The 26,467-nt window shown below is 46.9% G+C and overlaps 1 protein-coding gene across 5 annotated transcripts in view; it reads right to left on the reverse strand.

Moving 5' to 3' along the window:
- Positions 1–26,467, reverse strand: part of HRH1 (histamine receptor H1) — an 84,102-nt gene that overhangs the window by 34,308 nt on the left and 23,327 nt on the right. For 2 of the 5 annotated variants that reach the window (XM_057554305.1, XM_057554304.1), the window contains exon 1: positions 4,586–4,742. The exons of 2 other annotated variants lie outside the window; for them this stretch is intronic. The gene's annotated coding sequence lies outside the window, so the exon portion shown is untranslated. Of the gene's footprint in view, positions 1–4,585; positions 4,743–12,857; positions 13,126–26,467 lie in introns of those variants that run through there. One more of the 5 variants, XM_057554303.1, reaches the window with a different exon arrangement.

Here is a 26,467-nt window from a genome sequence, read left to right on the forward strand (position 1 = left end):
ACTCCAGGCCACCACTCCCTACCTCTAGTCAGTTCTGACTTAGCCTGGCCTTTGACGCTCAGCATGACGTGGCCTCTACCCACCCTTCCTGCCTCACCCTCCCACTGCTGCTCCCTGCCCACTGGCGATCCCCGGCCCCTAAACTTCAACGCACCCCAGTACCTCACGCCTCAGTGCCACTGCGCCTGCCGAGCCTTCCTCCAGTCACGCCCTTTCCACTGCAAACCTCCAGAGACTTCCACTCTTCTTCAACTCTCAGGCCAACTGTTCTCTCCTCTGAGATCCCTTCTTTCCTTGACTCCTCCCTAGGAAGACTAAGGTCCTCTCCAGGCTCCCGCACACGCCACTCCCGAGTTCCCTCCACCACCACACTTCCACCCTGCTCTGTCACTGTCTGTCCCCTCCTTCAAGTCTTTGTGCTCCTTGAGGATAAACACAGCTGCCTCTCCGCCTCGGGCGCAGGGCACAGGGCCTGGCACACAGCAGGCACTTGGGAATTGAAGAGCAGCTTGACTAGAGGACTTACAAATGAGGTTAGGAGTCAGACAGAAATGGTTTGAGCTCCAGTTCTACCCTATACCAGCTGTGTGACCCTGGGCAAGTCACTCGCTGAGCCTCAGTTTCTACACCTTGTAAATTGTGGTGATGGTGCAATAACATAATTAAAGGTAAAGAGCTCGACACAGGGAACACTCCAAAAATATCAGCTCTAATAATGATGATGTCAGTTGAATAATTTATTTATAAATAAATACATCTGGCCACAGGTAGAGGGACCATAGAGGTGGTGGTGGGAGGGAGTGGGGTCGGATGCCAGGGGTAAGTCCAGGTTAACAGGCCAATTCTGACATCTAAAATGGGAAAACAGCCAACCAACAGGTGGCCATCCATGCAAAAGGGCAGGTACTGGGTGTACCCCAGCTTTACAGCCAGATGGACCACAAGGACGGGGCATCCAGGACCTGAAGAAAGTCTAACTCTAAGACAGTGGGCCTCTGACAGCAGTAAAAAAGAACTCTATTAGCCTAGGGTTTGGGGGTAGAACTACCCATACGGAATCTGCGGAACTGGCAGAGCTAATGAAAACGTCCAACATTCATGGGCCAGGTGCTTGCCAAGTGCTTTCCATGCACTATCTCATTTCATCGTCACAGCAGCCTTATCAGGTGATGCTATCAGTGTCTCATTTCATGGAGGAGGAAACTGAAGCCCAGAGAGGTTAAGAAACTTGCCCAAAGACACACAGCCAATGAGTGGTAGAGCTGGGATTTGAACCCAGGTGGTCTGGTTCCAGAGAACTGCCTCAACCCCTCCTTGCCCACATCAAGAGGCCAGGGCAGGGCAGAGCCTGCAGGTGGGGGTCATGGGGCCCAGAGGGGAGGAAGGTGGCAGGAGCCCGGAACTTTGTGCTCCCTACATCAGGGGTCACGTGATCCGAGCAGTTTCTGCACAATGTGTTCTTCCTGAGGTGGGTTATCTTGCTCCAGCAGGAAAAATTTACCCCTGGAGCCCAGCCAGATGCAGCTTGGTGGGTGGTAGCACATACACTTCCCCTATCCTCAGACCTACCTACCAAGCAGAGAGGCACCGACAAGAGTCCCGTGTCACCGGTGAAATTGCCTCCAAATTGCCTTCTTCATTAACTGTACAAATTTGCATCTTAATTAGGCTTAATGGAATACAATTACGAGACACCAAGTTTCTTTCTCTTATTCCAAGCAAGGATGCCACAGAGACAGACCAGAAGCCAAAAGCCGGGGCCGAGCAGAGCCCGGCTGGGCTCTCCCTGCAGGAAATCTCACACCTGGAAAAGGAGGGTTGAGGTACTGCGAGGGAGGGCTGGCTGCTGGTGGGTCCAGGCCTGAGCTGGGGAGCTGAGGAGGGCCCGGGCTGTGGATCAGGGAAGGCTGGCTCTGCCTCTGACTAGCGGTGTGACCCGCAGTCACCTGCCCTCTCTGAGCCTCAATTCTCCCATGTGGAAATGGGATGGGTGGCTTGGGGGAGCAGATGAGATCACACATATGACAGCCTGGCACACAGTGGGTTCTCTTTCTCTGTGTCCTCTCTATGCACTCAAGGCCCACGAGGTTGTCTGGAGCTGATCCCCGCCTACCTCTTCAATGACTCACTGAGCGGCACCTTACATCACCCCCTCGCCACACACACCTCTTAGTCCTTGGGAAACTCTAAGCTCCTTCTTGTCTCAAGGGCTCTGTAAGTGCTGTTCCCTCTGCTTGGATCACCTGGCCCATCCCTCTGCCTGGTTAATACCTACTCATGCTTCCAATCTTGGCTCAAACATCACCTCCTTCAGGAAGCTCTCCCTAGCCCAGACTAGCTTCTCCTAACACCATTTATCTGTGGGGTGATTTCATCAGGGCCCTCTCTCCCCTCCTAGACAGTAAGCTCCAGGAGTGTACGGAACACTTTTATTCTGTTCTCTGTTGTATCTCCAGCTTCCAGCTCAGGACTCATCACATACCAGGTCCTTAATTCATATTTGTCTAATGGATGAATGTGCACATCTCACTGAGCCTCAGTGAATGCATCTGTCAAATGGGAATCATGACCCCCCCCCATGGTACAGTGAAATGATTACATGATTTTTGGCACATCGAGGTCAACAGGTCCTCGACAGACCACCTCCCCATCTCCCCATTCCGTTTGATTAAGGAAGAGGCAGAAGCAGGAGTGTAACTAGCTCAAAGACCAGCCTGGCCCTGGATGGAGGTGGGCGGGGAGCCCGGGGTCCAACACCGCAAAGGGTCGGGATGCTAAAAACTGGAAGGAACCCTAGAAATGATCTAGCTAATTGGTTGCCAAACAAAGGCTTCTTTTAATCTTTCCTGCATGAAATAATTTCATCCACCACAAAACTAAATGTATTAAGGGAGACTCCACTTTCCCAGCTTTGAATTACTCCAAGGCATCCTGTTCCATCCGCCCGGCACCGACCCAGTGTGAGGGCGCCGTGCAGAGACGCCATGCCGAGGCAATTCCGGCAAAATTGGAGGCCTCGGCAGCAGGTAAATGATTTCCTTTAACTTCCTGAAATGTTAACAACAGCCCCTGGAAGCTGGATAGGGGAGGCCCGCGTTAAGAGCCGCCACGTGACCACACAAAGCGAGAAGGTTTCTGCTTTTATTTTTCCAAGCTGGGCAAGCTACCTGTGGGCAGCTCAGCGGGCTCAGGACAAAGCCTGGATAGGAGAGCTTTCTTCCCCGGGTGGTTCCCTCTCAGGGGGGCAGTTCCCTCTCAACGACCCTTGACCGACAGAGCCCGAGGTCGCGTTGATTTTTCAGTCTGGTTTCTGGAAGCCCGCGTCTGATGTTAGGTCCTTACAAACATCTGTAGAGATTTCCCACCCTGCTTTCCACCCTTGGCACATCCCAGAGCACCCTGTATCCAGCCCCCTCCTCTGGGCTCCTCTCCCATGTGGAATTCCACCCTTCCCTGCCCTCCACCACCTCCCCTGCCCACCTCTCCAGTCTCCTGTCCTGCTTTGTTCTGGGGCACAATTACTCACATTCCATAATACGCGGTGCCTTCCCCACCTTGGGGTGTGTGCCTTCCTCCCTCTGGGCACCTGTCGAACTCCTACACCAGCAGCAGGGCCTTCCCCTGAATTCCCAGGCAGCTCCAGTCCCTCTCCTGGAGTCACCAGGGCTTGCCTCTGTCAGCACCTCTGGAAGTGGAGACGCTGCCTCCCCTTCTGCCCAGAGGGCCTCTCTGGAAGGATGGTATTCTTCCTTTGTTTCCCCTGTTCCAGCTCAGACAGGGCTGGAAGGCAAGGGTGGGCCCTCGGCATGCCTTTTTCTAGTTGAATGGATCCCCTACAACTATCCACAGAATTTTGAGGGCAGGAGCAGTTTTCTGGGAAGAGGCCACCAAAGGGGGTCTGTTCCCCCCTTAAAGGTAAAGAACCTCCACCCTAGACCCTGAGCATCTCGACAGACAAAAATGTGTCTAATTCCCTGTATCGCACAGCCTGGCACATAGCAGTCATTTACTGTATAATGCTATCAAGTCATGGAGTCTCTTTGAGCTGAAGATCTAGTCCAACTTTCCCATTTTACAGATGAAGCAGCTGAGCCTCAGAGCCAGGAAACGATTACTCATCTGTCAGCCAGACAGAATGCTTAGGGGAAATATCTTCTCTCTTATGAATTAGGAAGTAGCAATGTTAATATTAATTTACTCATCCTTCCACTTAATGCCCAATGATTTTTCAAGCACCTACTATGTGCAAGGTACAACCATGGGGATACAGAAATGACAAACGCACAAGCCCCGCTCTCGGAGAGCCCATGAGCCGCAGGGAGAGAAGACACAAGCAGGGGTCATGGAGACACACAGACAGATGAACCCAGAGGAGGGAGGACCCACCTCCTGGTGGGCCTCTGGGAAGGCTTTGTGGAGAAGTGGCATCCGAGCTTTGCACAAAGAGGTCCCAGGCCATCAATGCCAGAGCTGGAGCCCACATCCCTGCTCTGTTCTCCACCAGGTCTCAGACTGTACTATCTCTCCACCACAGTGTAATTGTTAGGATGATTTAGGCTAAAAGGAATAGAAAACCCCAACTCACTTGGCTGTAGTAATAAGGAAATGTATCCTCCCTCTAACGAGAAATCCCAAGTTAGGGCAGCTCCAGGGTTGGTTAATTCAGCTCCTCAAGGACGTCATCAAGGACTCTTTTTCCACCTTTTGGCTCTGCCATCCTCCATGTCTGTCAGGAATGTCCTTAGAGCAGATCACCTCTTGGTCACAAGATGGCTGCCCAGGCCTGGAGGTCACACCCAGACATGACAACATCCTGCTCTTTGAGTTTCTTCCCTAAGATCAAGGAGATCTTTTCTAGAAACACCCAGATCCCAGCCCCACTAACTTTCCTCACGTCTTAAGTACACTACTGAGTGAATCACCAGCAATGGGGGTAGATTTCCCAGGATTGGCTGAGCTAAAAACAGGATCACCTTCCCTGAGGGGTAGTTACCCAAACAAAATGAGGGTTCTCTTTGCCAGGAAACAGGGGAATGGCTGCCAATTGTGACTATTACACATATCAACCACAGTGACTGTTTCTAAGGTTCCTTATCTGGGGAACATCTGTAACAGAACCAACAGTGGTGGTCAATTTTGTATGTCTTCAGCCAGGCAGCATCTTGGATCCATAACAGCATGTGACAAATATGCCTGGGTCCCTCCCATGTGCCAGGCTCTGTGCTATGCTGGGAGGATTGTGATGGGCCAGACAGACACAGTCCTCTCCCTAGGAGGGGAACAGACAGGTAAACAGGCAATTACAACATGGCATGATGAGTGCTATGGCAGGGGAACAGGGATACCAGGGATACTGGGGAGGTGGCTCACCCTGCCCAAGATAGGGAGGATGTATGTGGGGAAGGCTTCCTGGAGGAGGCATAGTCCAAACCATGACCTGAAGGAAAAGTGGGAGTTAGCCAGGCAGGGGGCACTGAAGGCAGAGGGAAAAGCACATGCAAACGCCCTGAGGTGAATAAGAATGTGTGTCTCCTGGGGCTGGCAGTATGTTTCATGGATGAACACAAGACCTGAGTCAAAGAGATCTGCACTGGAATCCTGGAGTCACCACTAATAGGGAACAGGACTATAGGCGAGCTGCTGAAACTTTCAGTGCCTGAACTGTTTCACCTGTAGAATAGGGATAACAGTACATATCTCACAGGGTGGGTGTGAGGCTCAAATAAGACCTTGCCTATAAAGCTCACACCAGTGTAAATTCTCCAGTACTGTAATTATCTTACTCTGAGGCTTGGACCCTACAATGAAGATCTGACCAGTAGAGGTGGGTGGGGGCTGAACTCCCCCCTGTGGCTCTCCAGGGCAGGCAGCCTGGGCTTGCGCCACCAGCCACATGTGACTGGTGAGTTCTTGAATGTGGTGGGTCTGAACTGAGATCTGCTGTAAGTGTAAAGTACACACTACAGTCTGAAGAATGAGTCCCTCCAACCACCTCCATGAAAAATATCTCATTCCAAGTTGTTTATGTTGATTACATGCTGAAATGATAATATTTGGGATATACTGAAGATAAAATATATTAGGGAAATGAATGGCACTTGCTTCTCTTTACTTTTTAAAATGTGGCTACTAGATATTTACAATTACATTTGTGGCTCGCGTATATTTCTGTAAGGTTGTGCTGGCCTAGGCATGTTATCCCACTGCAAATATAAAGAAACAGAAATGCAGACCCATTCAACAGCCTGCCTGGTCTGTGGCTGAGGATGCAGCGGGGACAGGGGCCTGGCACCAACTCCTCGTCCTTCGCTCATTCACTCGCGCTCCTCTCTGCACGAGCCTCTCCTCCGACTCCTGGAAACCCACTTAGCGTTGCCAATGTCATGCGCTCCCCACCCCAACCCGGCACTCTTGTCTTTCGATCTGCAGATTGTCCTCGAATGGACCTATCTTCTCCCAGGCCCCCAGCTTCCTCTTTGCTAAATGAGCCCCATTTCTTGGAACTGTTGACAAGTGGTGCTCTCGATACAGAAGGAGGGAGAGCAGAGGTGCAGAAACAGCCGAGGCCTATTCTTCGGGAAGGGAACTGAGGGCTGAAGCATGGGCTCTGCAGCCAGCCCAGGGAGGGGAGATGAGTGTGCATGGCAGGTCTGAGCAGACCATGGACATTCAAGGGCCCTCAACAAGCATGAACACCCATCCTTCCAGGGCACAGCATCCAGGGCTCCTTGGTGGCTACTACAGTGTCACCACCATCTGCCTGGGGACATCTCGAGCTGGAAGTCTCAGATGCCTGGGACTCAACCCACCCGAGCTGTCTCATCACCTGTCGCAAACCTAGCGGACTCCTTGGTCTCCTCTGAGACAGCTGTGTATTCTGACAGGGGCTCTCCTCCTGAGGACGTTCTCTCCCCACCCCCCGCTGCGCAGCAGGCTGCAAGTGCTGGAGAGTTAACCAGCCCCCCAGGAGTGATGCTCAACCAGCTTCAGGCGTGGCCCACAGGGTCTCAGCAGGTCCCCAGGAGGGCTGAGGCTCCGTTGCCCACAGCAGTAATCTGTGCATTAACACTTTTCCTCAGTATCCTCCTTTCCCACTCCCCTCCCTAATAAACTCCTTACATCCAAATCCTTGCTTCGAGGTCTGCTTTGGGGACATTGCAAACTAAGCCATCATCTCTCCCCCAAAACTGCTTCTTATCCCATGGACTGCACTGCCCTCCTCTCAGATGCTGTGGCATCTGGAACACAGGGAGTCAACTTTGATTTTTACCCCCATCTCATCTTCCACATCCCAACCACCTCTAAGTGCTGCCCATTTTACCTCCTAAATGCTTCTCAATTCTATCCATTCTTCTAGATCATTTTGCCACTGCTTCTGGGCCGGGCCACCATCATCTCTCATCTGGACAGCAGCTCTAGCCTTCTGTAACCCTGCCTCAACCCCCAAACCTGCCCAGATCTGCCAAGCCCAGGCCCACATACCCAAACACCTCCTGGACTACTCCTCTTGGAGTGGCACCTCACGCCTGGCATTTCCCAGCCTCTTCCTGGGGCACCTATGACCATACCAGCCACACACCTGTAAAGCAGGAAGTCATCCTCAGTCATCCTCTTTCCTCACCATCCCGCTTCTGCCTTGGAAAGTTCTTACATGTTAATCCCCCTTCATTTCATGTCACTGCCTTGGTTCAGGTGGCAGGAATGCTATGACCCCCTCCCAACTGGGCTGCCCTCCTCCAGTCTTGCCCTTTCTGATCCTTTCTCGATGTTGTTATGAGAGGGACTGTCCTAAGATGCCATCAGATCATTCCAGCATCCTGTTTCACTCCTGACTCACCATGTCCCACAGGACAAACTCTGTCTTTGACATGAAAGACCCCTTACAATTTGGCTCCACACAACCTCAATTCCCACCCCACGCCCCCAAAACCCATGACTGCAGCCACTCCTAGACCATTTGTACTCTTTCCTGCCTTGGGCTCCACACCCATTAGGGGTGGGCCCAGGGGTGGCATCTCCCTTGAAAGCTCAATCAGCCATCTTGGTAGGAAGCCCCACTTTCCTCTTCTCCACCCCAGAGAACAGCACTGCCAGCCACCTGCACATCCAACCCAGAAGCCAGGCAAAACCAGGTGTCCAGTACAGAGCAGCAACTGCTATTATAATAAGAGATGGGCCTTCAAGTCATTCATATACTTTTGTCATCCAGTTCCTTCATTAAATAAAATTCTGGCAGCAGGGCCCTGACAAAACGGGAATTAGATCGGAGAGAGAAATGTCTGGAGCGTGGGGAATCGGAAAGTGAGGGTGGGGAATGGAAGCTGGTTTGGGGCGGACTTTGTGGAGAGAGCAGTGAGCAAGCACTGTGGGCGTGCAAGGTGGAGGGTGTGCAAGGTGGAGGGTGTGCAGGAACAGGAGGTGTGAGGGCACAGAGGACCAACTGCAGCTCTTATGACCTACAGCTTTGCTCCCGTGCTTTAGATATAAGAGGCTATGGGTAGTGAAGGAGGGTAGTGACCGAGGGTCCTGGGGTGTAGCTGGACGACTGACGCTTCAGCTACACGCTGGAATAAATGATACCGAAAGACAAGTGGACTCAGAGAGCAGCATCCCCATTTTCCAGGCACAGAACGAAGGCTGAATTTGAAAACTCGCCTGCAATCACCAGTTTGTAAAGGCAGAGCAAGGGCTTCCCAGTCACAACCTCCAAACGTGGTCCTCCTAGCTCTGTCCCTAAGAGGTAACGCTGTGGTGTTAGAGACTGTGCAGATAGGAGGGCAGCCTTCAGTGAGCAGTCTTGTTTTTCTAAATTAATTCTGTGGATGCAGGTTGTGACCCCACAGCATAAGCACACACTTCTAAAGATGATCTTCAAAGGGCACGCGTACAGCGATACACAGCAGTTACAGCTGTGAAGTCACACGGAACAGAAATGACAACTAAATCGGGTCGCATTTCTTTACCTATTTTTTATGGCAACCATTGCGTGACCGCTAGAACATCCAAACTAGCACTGAGGTCATTTTCAGATAATGTGCCTTTCCCAGACAATACTTTTTGTTCAAAACAAAATAATTTATAGAGCATCCTATAATATGAAAGGCCTTGTGTGGACCTTTCCTGGGGGATAATTTTAGGGAAAAATATCTTTGCCTGTATACGCCAGACCATGTACCTGGCCCTGAGGTCTTCCAGGGTCCCAGCCTTCAGGAAGCTCACAGTGTACAAGAGAAGCCCAACACTAAAGAAGCAGTGAGAAATGGAAAGAAATCAAGGGAGGTTATAGGAACGTATAAAAGTGTGTCCTAACCCAGTGCTTCTCAAACTTCAATTGCACATGAATCACTACTTGTGAAAATACAGATTCCCAATGAGTAGGGCTGGGGTCGAGCCTGAGATTCTGCATTTTTAACCAGCTCCCCAGTGATGCCGATGCCGCTGGTCCGTGGACCACACTTTGAGTAGCTGAATGGCTCCTTGTGATTTGGAATATAATTCCCTATGACAGCATCATATGCAGTTTCCAAAAGGGCAGCATCTCAAACGTACTACACGGGTTTGAAGTTCAGATACTCTGAAAGGCTCGGGGAGATGAGGCGATTAGGCTGAAGCATCAGCGCTGCTGTTTCTGAGGTGCACTGCCTGTACACTAGGGGAGTAAACAGACATGTCTCCATCCCGGAGGAGTGAGCAGCTTAATGGGGGTAGACACGTAAAAATCAAAGACTCATAATACGTGCATCTGTGAAATGTAAACGTGCATCTGTGACAAAAGTCATGAGTGTCTGTAATAGGGAGCATGACCTGGTCGGGGAGGCTGGAGGCAGGGAGAGGAGAGAACAGCACAGCAAAGGCCTGGCTGAGGATCGAGGGGATCCCAGTGAGGCTGGGCAGAGGGAGTGAAGGATGAGGCTGGAGAGTCACGCAGGACTCCATGAAGAGTTTCGCGTTCATCCTAAGAGTGCGAGGGGCCCCTGAAGTGTCTTACTGGGAAGGAAGAATATAATCAGATTTGCATTTTGAAAACATCACTCTGGCTGTAGGGAGGAGGATGGGCTGGAGGGGCCAGAGGGTGTAGTTCCTTCCCTGGGAGTACGGGAGGGATCAGGCCTGACGGAGACAGCATTTCAGTCTCTCTCTGGGTGGCACAAGACTCTAAAGCTATGGATGGCCACTTTCTGCCCCATGGATGCTGGAAGCAGGACAGTCCGTCTGTTCAGACACACAGGAGTGAATCAGACACCCAGGAAGTAACTGGGAGAGAGAGGGCTTGCAGGGAAGGAGAGGGGGCTTCTGCTGCATTTCGGCTCATGGTTCCAGCCCTTCCTGAGGCTCCTCTGCCACCCTGCCCTGATTTCCTTGGGATGCCTCTGTATCCTTATGAGGAGTTCCTTGATTGAGGCGGTTTCTGTTCCTTGCCACCCAGAGAGTCCTAGCGAACTCAGCAGCACACTTGCACTGAGGATTTCAAAAGTGCGAGAGCACCACACACGCTGTAGCAGCGCCCCAGGATTAGTCTCCAGACACCCCATAATTTGAGGCAATGCCATGGTAAAGTCGCTAGGTTCTGAAGAATACATGCAGATTCCTGAGCTCCGGCAGAGACACAAGAGGTCATTCCCACCCACTGCACTGAGGTGGACAGGATTTCCAGCCAACCCAGGAGTGGGAGGGTGTGGGGCAGGTTGTCGAGGGACCACATGGCAGATATGCCTAAATATGTCCCCAGCTTCGAAGGTCACCTCCAGGCCTGTCCAGCCAGCTCCGTTCAAAGCTGTTTATGGTTTCCCCTCACACTGGAGGTTTGGGTTTGATTTACAAGGGACGGAGATGAATGTGAATCTTTTCAAAAAGAACAACCACCTTGCAGGAATCTGCAGGGTCCAGGAACCACTCGCTACAGTGTTTTGCTCTTTTTGGTGACAGGCAAGGAGATTCAGGATCTGAAAGATCCCTCTTAAGAAGAAAATGCCTTGAAGAAATGTCAAACTGACCTCTGAAAGCTACCAAGTTGATGTCTGGTTAATCGGGAAATCCATTTCTTTATCTCAAACAGGGGGTACTTCTCTTGACAGGACATCTTGAGGATTACACATGGACATCTGGGGTGTCCCAAAGTGTGCTGTGCAGATAAATGTTGGAAGGCACAGTGATTCTTTTCTTTTTTGTCTCACACAAAGAAAATTATTGTTTTAATGGTTATGCATATATTTTAAGGCATATGAGAAAAAAAAGCACATCAAGCCCATAATTTCATGGCTACTATTGCTCAGGATGAGGCTTAAATTAAAAAGTGAGTTGAGGATGAACAGCAAGCTCTTACTGCTATAGCACCGGGAACTACATTCAATATCCTGTGATACACCACAATGGAAAAGAATATGAAAAAGAATGCATATATGTATAACTGAGTCACTTCGCTGTACAGCAGAAATTAACACAACATTGTAAATCAACTATACTTCAACAAAATTAAAAAATATATTACTGGAGAATTCCATCATGCAGCTTATGAGTACAAAATGTTTGCCACCTAATTTTCTAAAATAAAAAATGTTATATACTGGCAAAAAAAGTGAATTGACTTAGAAAGTAAGTAAACAATAGTGCGGTTAGTGTACGAGGAAGGCCAAGGTTGTGAAATTTGCAGAACACTGAGATGAAGAGTAGGCAAGCATCTGGCATACAGCCTGGTACAGACCAGGAGCCCCAACATGACAGCCACCATTTCACAAGTACCTACGTCATCTCTAATCCTTATAACAAGCAGGTAGGACTTATCATTCCTATTTTAGAGTTGATACATGGAGGCTTGGAGAAATGAGAACACTTGTCCAAATGCATACAACTAGAAACCGCCAAGGTTGCGATTTGAACATAGGTCTGCTTGCCTTCAGGTTCCAGATTCCCTAACTGCACCACATCACCCTTAACAATACATCATTCTCTCTCTCCTCTAGAAAACACAAGTGTCTTTCATAAAAGACCCCATAAAGACCCCAGATTTGGGGCCTGGCCCATTTTATCCCAACCCATACGGGTACACTATGTATCTATTTGCATTTGTGCTTGGACAACTCCTACCAAACCAACAAATTTCAAGACTAGCTCTTTCTTCCATGTGGTTGGCCCACTGCCCTGCCCTCAGGAGGCCTGAGGTAACCAGCCTGGGTCAGCTTGGCCTTGGCGCAGCATGTGATGGCCGGGTCTCTTCTCACTATTGGGGTGGGAAGAGTTCAGGTCCAAGTGAGGACCAGGGAAGTGGGCAGAGGCCTTCCAGTCTGGTCCAGTCATGCTCATTTGGGGTCCTGGTGGGTTGCTGGAGCCACCGTTGCAGAAAGACCCTCTGCTCAGTGTCCTCTGGGCACTTATATTCCCTCTTGGGACTTGCAGGGCACAAGTGGGTGTTCCTGGGCCCCTGGCTAAATACCACCTGGATGATACCCTTCTACCAACATCCGTAAGAGTTTCCCAAAGTCTCCCCATAAGGCACCAGAGAGACTCCTTTCTCTCTACACACATCCTAGAGGCACAGGCTTCCTGCCCGACTCTCATCCAGCTACCTGGATTTGCACCATTCTCACTCCTTTAGTGGCCATTTTTCACAAAGTGGTGTGTGTTTAAATTATCATCATAATACCATTCCATGTGAGTCATTAACTTCTGTCTCAGCAAAACAACAAACTGTTACACATCATGGACCACTAAGGTCCCTGAGAAGTGCCAAACGATCCATCCACCTCTGCCCGGAATCTCATTAGGGTCCTGGCTGATGCTGACCGAGCACTGTGTCCCCAGAACTATTCTAAGACCATCGTACGTATTAGCTTACTTAATTCTTCTTGAGGTACTATTACCTTCCTAATTTTACAGATGAAGAAACTGAGTCACAGAAGGATCAAATGGCTGGGTTATGAATGCAGAGCCATGCCCGTCACCACTGGGCTGGTCTATGACAGGAACTTGTCTCCTGGATTTGGAAGGATCACAGGTTTATCTGAGAGTAAAGAGATCTGGGTTGCAGTTACACAGAGCTGTGTGACCTTGGACAATTCACTCCACCTCGCTGAGACTTCCTCATCGGTACAACGCGGACAAGACCTGCTTCGCTCACTCAGAGGGTTCCTGTGAAGGTCAGAAGAGATAACTGATGTGAGAATACTTAGATTTTGGCAAATGTGTGCATGAAGGGACAGGGACAAGTGGATAAGTCCTATGCCACTCCTGCCTTCAGGAAGCATTAGGATCTTACAGAGCAGACAAGCATTTTCTTCCGTGGGCTCCTGCCAACGCTCAGTGTTTGAGGTACAGCTGAGAGGGCTGCTGGGAACGCACCGTGTGATCTGAAACGGGAGACTTCCCATCTCTGGGCTTCACCCTCCTCCACCCAAAAAGTGAGGGCCTCTCACAGGAGGTCCCTTCCTGTTCTAATGTTTTTACAACTTTGGCCTTGTTTCTGGGTTAAAATACTTGTGAAACAGCAAACAGCTTATATTAGGAATTCTTCCTGCTGGTGGGAGCAAACAGCAGGGATGTGTCTGACAGATATTAACGTCATCTACACATGCAACACATAAGCAATGTTTAAAATGGCATTTCTGTCTCTAAAACACCAGCGTTCTGATTGAGGATCTTGAACCTCGATGTTCCTCCTCATCGGAAACTAAGGACCTCCCCTTCGTCCCACTCCCCTAGCCTCCAACCTTCGCCTGCAGAATACATTTTCTTGTCTAAGGTCTCTTGAACTTGAAACTAGTTTAGGAGGAAACAGCAACCTTGAAGTCAGACAGACCTGAGGTTGAATCCTGATTCTGCAACTTACTAGCTGCATGACACTGGGCAAGACTCTCTGAACTGCTCCTCGTCTGAGAAATGGAGATGATAATAGCTCTCACAGGGCTGCAGTGAGGATTAAATGAAATGAAACAAGTTAAGTTCTTGGGCATACAGTAGGCATTCAGTAAATGGTAGCTCTTATTACTGAGAGTAGGGACTGTATTAGTCAGCCTAGGCTAGGTTATGCTGCAGAAACAAATTCACACCCAAATCTCAGAGGTATAACAAAGCAAATGGCCAGTCCTGGTCAGCAGGGCATTCTGCTCCACGTGGTGACTCAGGAAGCCAGGATGAAGAGGCTTCATCATCTGAAACATTGCTGATCAACACCACAGGGGAAGTGAGTGCTGGAGGGTCTCCAAAAGCCAATTAAGTGTTATGGACTTGACTGGTTTGAACTAGTTGCTGGCCCTGATTGGCTGCCAGGGGCTGGGAAATGTTGGGGAGTGCGTGGAATATTAGATGATCATTACTCTCCATGTGATATGGAGCCAAATTCTGTTCACCTTTGGTTCTCCCACAGTGCTTAGCACAATGCCAGGCTTATTAGAGAAATTAAGGCACAAGTCAAAAAGAAGCCTTCTCTGATGATGTAATAATTTTCTAGCCAAAAGAATTTTCTTTTTTTTTCCCTTTAATCAGATGCTTATTCTCATCCTGCAGTTTATCACTGAAACAAGTATTTCAGAAGTTTTATAAATAATGTTCATTTTGAGGAAGTCCAATGCGCTTCGAATTAAGGCAAAACCCCAGGTCATGTCTAGGCCATGAGTTTACACTTGGAAGAGGAAAAAGAGAGGAGCAGATTGGACTGCCAAGGATAAGATGACAAGAAGTTTGCATTTCTTAACAATACTTCCAGCCCTTCTCAGGACCCTTGAGTGACATGGGGGCAGGTGGGTGGTTCATGGCACGGAAATTAGTGCAAGGAGGCAGTATGGCTTGCTCATGAGTCCCAAATGAGTCAAGCGTAGACCAGTGTTCCTTCCATACTTCCCCCTTCTTCCCAAACCCTTGCATTCTGCAAAGTCCTCCTTCCTGCCCTACAGTCACTGAAACTACTGTGGGTCACGACACATGGATACATCTACCCAAGAGAACTCCTGAGAGTTGCTGCTGATCCCCCCCTTACCCTGGGTGGAGAAAGTGGAGCTCAGGAAAGATCCTTTTCCACGGAAGGAATGGCCTGCCACCATGTTCTCTTCTGGGCTCAGAGATATACTCTGGTCCTGGCTCTGCCACCACGTCACTGGGTCACCTTGGACAACACACCGCTCTTTTCTGGGCATCCCTTTTCTCACCTGTAAACTCATTTAACAAGCACGCAGTGCAGCCTAAGAAGAGGACTAGGAACATGCAGGTAACTAAGCCGTGAACCTGACCTCCAAGCAGAGGAGCAGGGCGACCAGGGGTCATGAGGACTTCCTATGTCAGCAGGCTAGGCGTGGACAACAGGGATGGTGGAGGCCAGTGAACGGGGGAGGGCTGTGGACAGCTTGTGCGTGCTGCAATCAAATGGGCCAGCTGCCTCTCAGCTCCGGCCACACTCGCCAAATGGGAACGTGGGCCCGGTATTGGCAAATCTCTTTGATATTTTTCAAAAGAAGCAGGAAAGACAAAATTATATATGAAATGTGAGCAGACCAACCAAATCAGCTTCATCTGTTGTCTGGCTGAAGCCCATGGCCCTCGCATTTGCAACTCCTAATGGATGTCAATCAGAGGACTTTATGAGATTATGAGATTATACAATCCTATTTGATCTGATAATCTGATTAGTTTTCATATGATCAGGCTTCTAAAAATTATGCATTGTTTTACTCTAAAAGGAAAAGAATTACTACGGAAAATTGAAAAAAGGTATAAAAAGAAAATTAAAATACTCTTAATTATTCCTAATCCCATTCCCCCAAAGTTAACATTTTGATGTATATTTTGGTACGTTTCCTGCCAGCCTTTTCTCTGTGCATAAATTATATAAATAACATTATATGTGTGTATATGTTTATGCGTGTGTGTATATATGTATATATAATGTTACATAAGTAAAATGTATAACATGAATCTCTTCTAAAATTAGGAGAACAGTATTTTGACTGTTTGGCTTTGCATCCTCATGACATTGTGTCATTATGGATTCTTCAAAAACATGATTTTTAACAGCTACATAAAAATTCCATAATACAGATTTACCTTAATTTATACCTAAAACTTACACCTAAACATTTGAAGGTGTTTCTAATTTTTTACTATATAAATAGAATTGCAATGCACATTCTTATATATAAATATTTGTGGAGGTATCTGATTATTTCTTTAGGTAAATTTCCACAAGTGGAATTACAGGGTCTAAAGGTATGAACGCTTTTAAGGTTGTTGATATGTATATACTCAATTGCTCTTCATAAACCCTATAGTACTTTATGCTTTCACTATATTCTTACTGACACTGGATACTGTCATTTTCAAAACTGAATGTTAATTTGATGAAATTAAACAAGTGATATTTCATAGGTATCCTAATTTTATCAGTGAAGTTGGATATTTTCCCTCCAAATGTTTTCTGGCCATTTATATCTCTTTTCTGACTTGTCCTAAGGCCCCTTTAAAAAACCATTTTCTGTATTATATGCAGGAAACCTTTGTATCACATATTTTTATAATAGGAAAAATGAGATGAAATCTAAATGTCCAGCAACAGGGAAATATTAAATCAGTAAAGGCACAAGTAGTTGATGGAATATTATGCAGTTATTACAATTTGAGGATACAGAAGCATTGTGGGAAAACACTCATGACATATGTTAAATGAAAAAGAGCAGCTATAAAACTAAATGTGTACCATGTCCCATGTTAACAACCACATAAAAATAACAGTTATGGTAGGAGCTGTATTTAAGGGTTGGGATTTCTGAAGACATTCTTTTTTTCCTTTTATGTTTCAAAATGTTTTGCGATTCTGTCATATAACCTTTGTAGTTAAGAGAAAAAATACTTGAAAGACAAATTTGCAGTTGACTTTCCAAATGCGCCTTCCTAGTTTCTTAGGACTCCCCTGTATCCATTTAAAAACATCTATGTTTGTGTCACAGAAGATTAAAAACTTTTGATTTACTTAAATCTGTTGGCATTTTAATCAGCAGAGAAAAAGATAGCTTTGTTATCAGTAGCAAGCAGGGCTCACAGTAATGACCTTGAGGTTGGGTTATTCCAGGCCTTTGGGTCCCCTCCATCCTCACCTTACTCTGAGGTTTGGGAAGAAGGCAGTTCTGAAATTGCATAGACCTGAGGGGCCTCCAGTAAATAGGGGGCGGGGGGAGAGGAGTTGGGCAGCTCCTGTTGAAAACGAGGAAGCCTTCCAGACCTGCAGGGTCAGGAATCACCCACATTAGACCCAGATGGGCCCACTTTACAGATGATAAAATTGAAGCCCATAGAGGAAGAATTTCAGGACAAGCAGACCAAGCCTGCGGGATGCCCAGAAAAACCTTAAACCACAACAACATCATCATTATTACTACTAATGTTCCAGCATCAGACACCTTTCAAACCATGTTTTTTTTTTTTCTTATTGGAGTATAATTGCTTTACAATGTTGTGTTAGTTTCTGCTGTACAACAAAGTGAATCAGCTATATGTATATATATATATCCCCTCCCTCTTGGACCTCCCTGCCACATACCCCCCTCCCACCCATCTAGGTCATCACAGAGCATCTAGCTGAGCTCCCTGTGCTATACCTCAGGTTCCCACTAGCTATCTATTTAACACATGGTAGTGTATTTATGTCAAACCTAATCTCCCAATTCAGCCCACCCTCCCCTTCCCCCTCTGTGTCCACACGTCTGTTCTCTACGTCTGTGTCTCTATTCCTGCCCTGCTAATTATTAGAGAAATGCAAATCAAAACTACAATGAGGTATCACCTCATACCGGTCAGAATGGTCATCATCAAATAATCTACAAACAGTAAATGCTGGAGAAGGTGTGGAGAAAAGGGAACCCTCTTGCACTGTTGATGGGAATGTAAATTGATACAGCCACTATGGAGAACAGTATGGAGGTTCCTTAAAAAATTAAAAATAGAACTACCACTACTGGGCACATACCCTGAGAAAACCATAATTCAAAAAGACACATGCACCCCCATGTTCACTGCAGCACTATTTACAAGAGCCAAGACATGGAAGCAACATAAATGTCCATGGACAGATGAATGAATAAAGAAGATGTGGTGTGTATATATATACACACACACACACACACACACACACACACACACACACACACACACACAATGGAATATTACTCAGCCATAAAAAGGAACGAAATTGGGTCATTTGTAGAGACGTGGATGGACATAAGAGTCTGTCATACAGAGTGAGGTAAGTCAGAAAGAGAAAAACAAATACCGTGTATTAACACATATATGTGGAAACTAGAAAAATGGTACAGATGAACCATGTTCTCTTTTGATGGTTGCACCTGTTATTCACAACGGCTCAGTGAGGACGGCAGCACTGGGATTCAGCATTCCACTTTAGCAGAAGGGGAAACTCAGGTTCAGTGAGGGGGAGAGGAACAGATATATTAAACACCTCTTATGTGTCAGGTGTTTGTGTGTTGTTTTGTTCTTTTATTTATTTATTTGGACATGTGATAAATAAATTTATGAACAGGGTTATGAAAAAATGATACTAAAGAAAACAGAGTAAAAACCAAGCCCTGGGGGCTTCCCTGGTGGCGCAGTGGTTGAGAATCCGCCTACCAATGCAGGGGACACGGGTTCGAGCCCTGGTCTGGGAAGATCCCACATGCCGCGGAGCAACTGAGCCCGTGAGCCACAACTACTGAGCCTGCGCGTCTGGAGCCTGTGCTCCGCAACAAGAGAGGCCGCGATAGTGAGAGGCCCGCGCACCGTGATGAACAGTGGCCCCCACTCGCCACAACTAGAGAAAGCCCTCGCACAGAAACGAAGATCCAGCACAGCCAAAAAATAAATAAATAAATAAATAAATAAATAAATAAATAAATAAATAAAAACCCATTTAGCCATCCATTCAAAACAAAAAAAAAAACAAGCCCTACCCCCACCCACTCAGATCTTATTCCCAGAGCATCTATCACTAGTATCCTGTGTGCCCTTCCAGGGCCAGGCTAAGTGCACACACACATATGCATCGTATGCTCTTCGCTTCCTCCTTCCTCCCTTTCTTTCTTTTCTCCTCTCTTACTCATGCCTTCCTTTCTTTCTTTTAAACAAATGGTCCTGGGGAAGCATTCTATATCAGTTTATATGGGCTGGCTTCATTCTTTTCCATAGATGCACAGTAAGCCATATATGGATAGATGACCATTTATTTAGCCAGTGCCCTAGAGGTGGCTATTTATGGTTGTTTCCAAGCTTTTGTCACTTCAGACTCTCCTCATACAATCATCGCTTCACACATGTGCAAGTCTGTCTGCAGAATGGACTTCTGGAAGTGGAATTGCTGGGTCAAAGGATTTGTGCATTTAAAAATTTGTAAGATCCAAAGTAATCTCCACAGAGTCTGTAGTATTTGTGCAGCATTTGAAATTTATGAGGGTGTCTGTTTCTGCACAACCTTGACAACAGGATGTCTTGTCTAACTTTAAAATTTCTGCCAATCTGATGTTATAATTATACCTCATTGTAGTTTAATTTACACTTATAATAAGGGAAGTTGAATATCATTTCACATGCTTAAATGCCATTTGTATTTCCTTTTCTGTTCACTTTCTTTGACCATTTTTTCCTGTGAGGTTAGATCTTTTTTTATATTGATTAGTAGGGACTCTTTATATATTAAGAAAATTAGCTCATGTCTGGGATATCTGTTTATCACTATTTTTTCCAAGTAACTCATTTGTCTTTTGACTTTGCTTATAGTATTGTGATGAAGACATTTAAAATATTTAGGTATTAGAATTTACCAAAAATTTGGTATATTTTTGATTATACATTGTACTTAGGAAGGTCTTCCCCACTTTGAGATTATTTTCAAAATCTCTTATTTCTTCAAATAGTTGTATTTAAGCTTTTAAAAAAATGTACACGTTGATCCATCTGGAGTTAATTCTGGTGAAAGGACTGAGTTGCATCCAGGTGGTTCTCCAATTGTTCCAACACCATTTATTGAGTAATCTATCTTTTCTCCAGTGATTTTCCATGTCACCTTACTATTTCTGGACTCTCTTCTGTTCTGTGTAACTGTCTGCCTATTTATTCTAGAGCCACTTTTATACATGATCACATTAAACCAAAGCACCCTAGTGGTGTAGGTGAGGCCAGAACCAGGTCTCCCAGCCTGTGCTACTTTACCTCCCATAACTAGGTGGTCTCCTAACTCTAGGGTGGGTTGGGGAAAGTCAGAGAGGTCCCAGATCCTGATCCTACAAAGCAGGGAGATAAACAAGCATAACACACAGCATTTCCCTCCCCTTCACTCACTCAGAGGCAGTGAGTGGCCTCTGCCAGCTCCAAGCTGGACTCCAGCTTTCTCGAGAGTGAAGTGGCTTGCCCTTGGGTAAGTCAGCTCCTCTCTTAGAGCCTCAGTTTCCCAACTGCAAAACGGTAATAGTAATAGTAACACTTATATCATGTTTCGAGGATGCAATCATCTGATGCTGGACAAAGATGCCATAGTAAAAAGCCCCAGTTACGATGACAGAGGACACTGCACCATGGCAGAGCCACTCTCCCTCCTTCTGAGGCAAATAACGCCCATCACTTGGGCTATGATTTAGCAGGGACTGAGCTATGCAGCTTGCTGAGAGCCGGTCAGTCAGTCTAAAGGTCTGGCTGTCCACACCCCAAGGACACAGGACTTGCAAGGCCAGGTCCTCCAAAGAGAGGAGGGCGAATCAACTCTGACCTCAGAGCCACTGAGGTGTAAAGGGCTCAGTGTAGGGCCCCATCCTGCTCGGCAGGGGCCCAGGAACCCTTGAGGAGCCCTTCAAGGTGGGCAGGAAAGGCAGGGAAGCTGGGCAGAGTAGGAATGCTGGGAAGGTGGTTGGAGGTTGAGTCTTCCACACAACACCCAAGACCCAGCGGTGCTGTTCCCCAGAACCATCACCTGCTTCTTTTTGGAACTTCCACCCGCCCTCACCAAGTGCTGTGAGCCCAGGGAAAACCAGGCCCAGAGCCCAGAAGTCGTGTGAACAACATCTCTCGGAGCACCCACATTCCAGAACAGGAACAACACAGCCCCCAGGCCACCCGCTCCCACACATACCAGCACCACACCTCGGGTTTAAGCACCATTGCACTGTTTGCCTATATCAGCTGAGCTCCTCCAAGAGGGAGGGATTAATATTATCCCCATTTTCCAGATGAGCAAACTGAGACTCAGATGGAGCACATGAGCGGCCCAAAGTCAAAACGACAGCCAGTGGCAAAGTTAGAAATCAGGTCTTTTCAGCCTGAAAGCCTGACCACGATGCGCTCCAAACAGGGGCTGCAGTGGACTGTTGAGTCATCTGTTTGTTCAACAAACATTCATTGAGCACCAACTTTATATTTGGCAGCAGAATAGGTGCTGGGTGTACAGAGGCACATAAGACACAATTCTTGTTCAAAAGGACCAAATACAATAGCTATTCTATGATGTCAAGTCTGATGGGTATACAAAGGGCTGTGGGAGGTCAGGGAATAAGTGATTAGCTACTTTGAATCAGGGCAGGCTTCCCAGAGGAGGCAACCTGTAGGATGGAACTTGAATCATGTTTCCATTGTCAAGGGTGAGCAGGAGTTTTATTCCTCAGTGGCTGAAAATGGAGGTTCCTGGGCTCCAGTGCTATGTTCCAGGCTCCTGCCCTCTCTGGTGGACTTTAGAATTTCCAGGGAAGCTTGTTAGAAATACCCATTTCTAGGCCTCTCCTCAGACCTTCTGAATCCAAATTGCAGCCCTAGCATCCAAGCACTTGCATTTTTTCACAGCCCCCTAGTTTTTTTTTTAATTTAATTAATTTATTTTTTATACAACAGGTTCTTATTAGTTATCTATCTTATACATATTAGTGTATATATGTCAATCCCAATCTCCCAATTCATCCCACCACCACCACCACCACCACCACCACCCCCCCACCGCCTTCTCCCCTTGGTGTCCATACGTTCGCTCTCTACATCTGTGTCTCTATTTCTGCCTTGCAAACCGGTTCATTTGTATAGCTGATTCACTTTGTTATAAAGCAGAAACTAGCACACCACTGTAAAGCAATTATACTCCAATAAAGATGTTAAAAACAAACAAACAGAAAAACTAAAAACAGAATTACCATATGACACAGCAATCCCACTACTGGGCATATACCCAGAAAAAAACATAATTCAAAAAGACACATGCACCCCAATGTTCATTGCAGCACTATTTACAATAGCCAGGTCATGGAAGCAACCTAAATGCCCATCGACAGATGAATGGATAAAGAAGATGTGGTACATACATTCAATGGAATATTACTCAGCCATAAAAAGGAATGAAATTGGGTCATTTGTAGAGATGTGGATAGACCTAGAGCCCCCTAGTTTTTTATTGAAGGATGTGTATTTGGGACCTGCCATCCAATGGGCAGCTATTGGCAGGTGTTTTTTTTTTCTTTTATGAATGTTGTTCATTTTAAGAAAAACTCTAAACGCAATGGAAAAATAAAGCCAGAAGCCCCAGGGACAAAGCCCACACCCAGTTAGCCTGTCATAATGAGTCTGATTCTCTCTCTCCCTTGTGCTTAGAAATCATTATCTGAGCACCTTAGGAAACTGCTTCCTCCCCTCCTACTGTTAATGCCTGACATTGTGAGAGAGGCTCTTTCTCCCATGCCTGCCTGGGAGAAAGGGGGCCTCCTTTCAAGACACGAGGGAGGGAGGGCAGGTTGTGTTTCACTGGCAGTTTTTAAGAAAGGGAGCAAAACATTCAGTGGTAAAGAGCATGGAGCCAGACCGCTTGTGTTCAGATTCTGCCTCTATTACTTCTGAGCTGTGCAATTTCAGACAAGTGACTTAACCTCTCTGTTTCAGTTTCTTCATCTGTAAAATGGGGATAACAGTAATATCTATCTTATAGGTTGTGTGAAGACTAACTGAGTTAATATATGTAAAGGACTTATGAATACTGCCAATCAGATATAGTCAATTTTATATAACTATTTGCTTTCATTATATTAACATGCCAGTTGGAGGTGGAAAGTCAGGGGCTGACCACAGTTAAGACTTAATCAGCAGAAGGCAACTTCTCTGACCAACTCTTATCATTCACCAAGTGCTGCCTGAGAACCAGCTATGATGGTTTACAGTGCTGGGCACTGGTGATACAGAAGAGAAGGAAGCAGAGCACCTGCCCCAAGAGACTCCACCTCCACTCCCAGTGAGGAAGCAGATTTGCCTGACTTCTAGAAGGAAAGGCCCAATGGATCTTTGCCCCCAAACTCAGCACAATCTAGGCTGGGGTTGGCCTTGGAGATGGTTAAACTTCTGGCCTCCCCAGGTCATCACTTTAAAAAGGTGGGGCTCAGCTAGGCCTGTATTGCATTTGAAAGTATCAGGTCAGGAGATCTAAGAAGTGATAAAAGCATTTCTCTTCCCTTAGGTTTCCTCTGTGGTTATTAGAAAGTTTATGATATAACCACAATAAATATCAGAAAAGGAAGAAAAAGGGAAATGTGCTTCCCAGGAGGCACAGCAGAAGAGAGGACAGGTGTTGGTGTTGGAAAATCCTGGGACTGAATCCTGATGCAGTCACTTCCTAGATATGAGCCCCTGGGCAAGGGACTTCACTTCTCTTGAGTATCGGTTTCCACATCTGTAAAATGGGCAGGTGGGAACACCTACGACTTAGTGAAGTTGGGAGGACTGAGCAAGATTACATTTTTCAGACAGCCCTTGCACACATGAGATGCTCAGTGCCGGCTAGCTGTAACCCCCTCCCTCACCTCCATTTTGCAAATGAAACCGCTGAGGTGCAAGGAGAGGAGGTGACCTGCCCACATGGTCTGGGCTCCATCCCAGATCTGATTTAAGCCATTACTGAAGCCAAGAGAAGGAAGTAACCTCTCTCTGGCCTGAGTTGCTTCATCTGTGAAATGGGTAGATAGAAGGGAGGGTCAGATCAGATAATACCTAGAGGCTTATCTGGCCCTGTGAATTAAAAGAATGTTCTAGTAATGATAACAGCTAACAGCTACCCAGGATGTGTCAGGCACCTTACATACTCTGCGCCTAATTTGGGGAACACAGCAAGTCACAAACAAAGGAGCTGAGGCCTCATGTAGCTGATGAGGGAAAAATATCCAGAAAATATAAAGGACTCATACAAATCAACAATAAAAATACATTTAACCCAATTATAAAATGAGCAAAGACTCTGAATGGACATTTCTCCAAAAAAGATATATAAATGGCCAATAAGCACATGAAAAGATGCTCAACATCATTAGCTATCAGTGAAATGCAAATTAAAACCACAGTGAGATATCACTTCACACCCACCAGGATGGCGACAATCAAAAAGACAATAACAGGTGCTGTCGAAGATGTGGAGAAATTGGAAACTTCAAACATGCTGATGAGATTGTAAAATGGTGCAGCCTCTTTGGAAAACAGGCAATCCCTCAAAAAGTTAAAAATGCAGTTACCGTATAACACAGAAATTCTACTCCTAAATATATACATATATGTCTGAGAGAAATAAAAACGTTTGTCCATACAAAAACCTGTTCACAGCAGCACTATTAACAATAGCCAAAAAATGGAAACAACCCAAATGTCCATCAACAGATGAATGCATAAACAAAATGTGGTATATCCATACAGTGGAATATTATTCAACCATGAAAAGGAATGAAGTACTGACACATGATACAACATGGATGAACCTTGAAAACATCATGCTGAGTGAAAGAAGCCAGCCATCATCAAAGACCACATATTATATGACCATACTTATATGAAATATCCCGAATAGGGAAATCTGTAGACACAGAAAGTAGATCAGTGGTTGTCATGGCTTTGGGATGGGGTGGGAGGAAATGGGGAGTAACTGTAATGGGTAGGGGCTTTCTTTCTGGGGTGATGAAAATGTTCTAAAATTAGATTGTAGTGATGGTAGTACATCTCTGTGAACATACTGGAAACCCCTGAATTGTTTACTTTAAATGGGTGAATTGCACACTGTGTAAATTACATCTTAATAAAGCTGTTGAAAGAAGGAAGGAAGGAAGGAAGGAAGGAAGGAAGGAAGGAAGGGAAAGAAAGAAAAAGAAAGAAAGAAAAAGAAAGAAAGAAAAAGAAAGAAAAAAAGAAAGAAAGAGAGAAAGAAAGAAAGAAACTGAGGCTTAGGGAGGCAAAGATATTTACTAAAGGATGATCAGCGATTTTAGAACAAGAGTCAGGCCTCCCATTCCCAGGCCAACGCCCCTCTGGCTGACTTTCTGAAAAGAGGGATCACTAAGAGGAACTGTGCACTCACTACTTGCCCCATGCCAGGCACTTCGCATACTATTTTATCTAATCCTGCCAACAAGCCTAAGAAGTATACACGACTAACCCCAAGTTACAGATGAGAAAACCGAGGCTCCAAAATGTACAGCGACCTGCCCAAGTCACTGTCTTAATTCAGGTTCCCGAGAAGCAGACCCAGAGACAAGAGATGCATGAAGGACGTGCTCCGAGGAAAAGGCAGAAAAGGGGTGGGTGGGGAGGGAGCGGAGCATGCGGGCATCTCAGGCAGAGTCCTGCCCACCCTACAGTGTGAGTCACCCCCAGGCTTGGCCCCAGCCAGGCAAGGGAGAGGGGCTCTCCGACTCCCGTACTGCACAGCCTTTGGTAATGGGCATCGGGGATGGGGGTGGGAGGCGTAAATTCCTGGGCATGTCTAGACTTCTGCATTTGTGGACAAATGGCTCATAGCCCATCAGCAGCCTCCAGAGGAGGGTTGCAGGTGTAAGCCTTTGGTGGCAAAAGCACAGCTGAGTTGAAGGAGGGTTCCCCAGAAACTGCAAAGGACCCAAGGGGCTGTGGGTGAAGCACCAACACCATCTGCCCAGGCACCTAACTAGGAAATTAGGGATCTGGGATTTGTACCCAGGTCTGCCCACAAAGCCCATGACCTCCTCACCCTCTTCAAGAGGGATGCGTCCATAGACTGAGCTGGGGAAGTGCATGGCCCACAGGGGTGAGGATGACAAGCAGAGCTAGAGGAAAAGGAGGACGGTGCCCAGTGGCTGGAGAGGGTTATGAGCCTGGATCCCAAGGAAGACAGAAGAGGAAAAAGCAGGCATGAGGTGGGAGTTGGGTGCTATGGGTGACGACAGGGTCAGGTGAGCAGCACCTCCTCCCTCCGTGGCCTGGAGCTAAATGCAATCCAACCCCCTCTTCTTGGCTGCTGAGAGCTCTGGTTAGGGGGTGGAGGGACCCAGATAACAGAGACAACTGCAGGACGCAGACGTGTTTGAAAGAAACCCCGTGGAGGGAAACCATGGGGTCTCCCCATGGAAAGAAACTTCTTCAGAGGGAGGCTGGATTGAGGCAGGGACACGCTGACTCCGGTCTCCATCTGCACCGGTAGAGAAGCTGCAGTGTTTAAAGAGAGACCATCAACAGCTGGTAAATCCCA

The sequence above is a fragment of the Balaenoptera acutorostrata genome, chromosome 10, assembly GCF_949987535.1.
Source record: "Balaenoptera acutorostrata chromosome 10, mBalAcu1.1, whole genome shotgun sequence".
NCBI lineage: Eukaryota > Metazoa > Chordata > Mammalia > Artiodactyla > Balaenopteridae > Balaenoptera > Balaenoptera acutorostrata.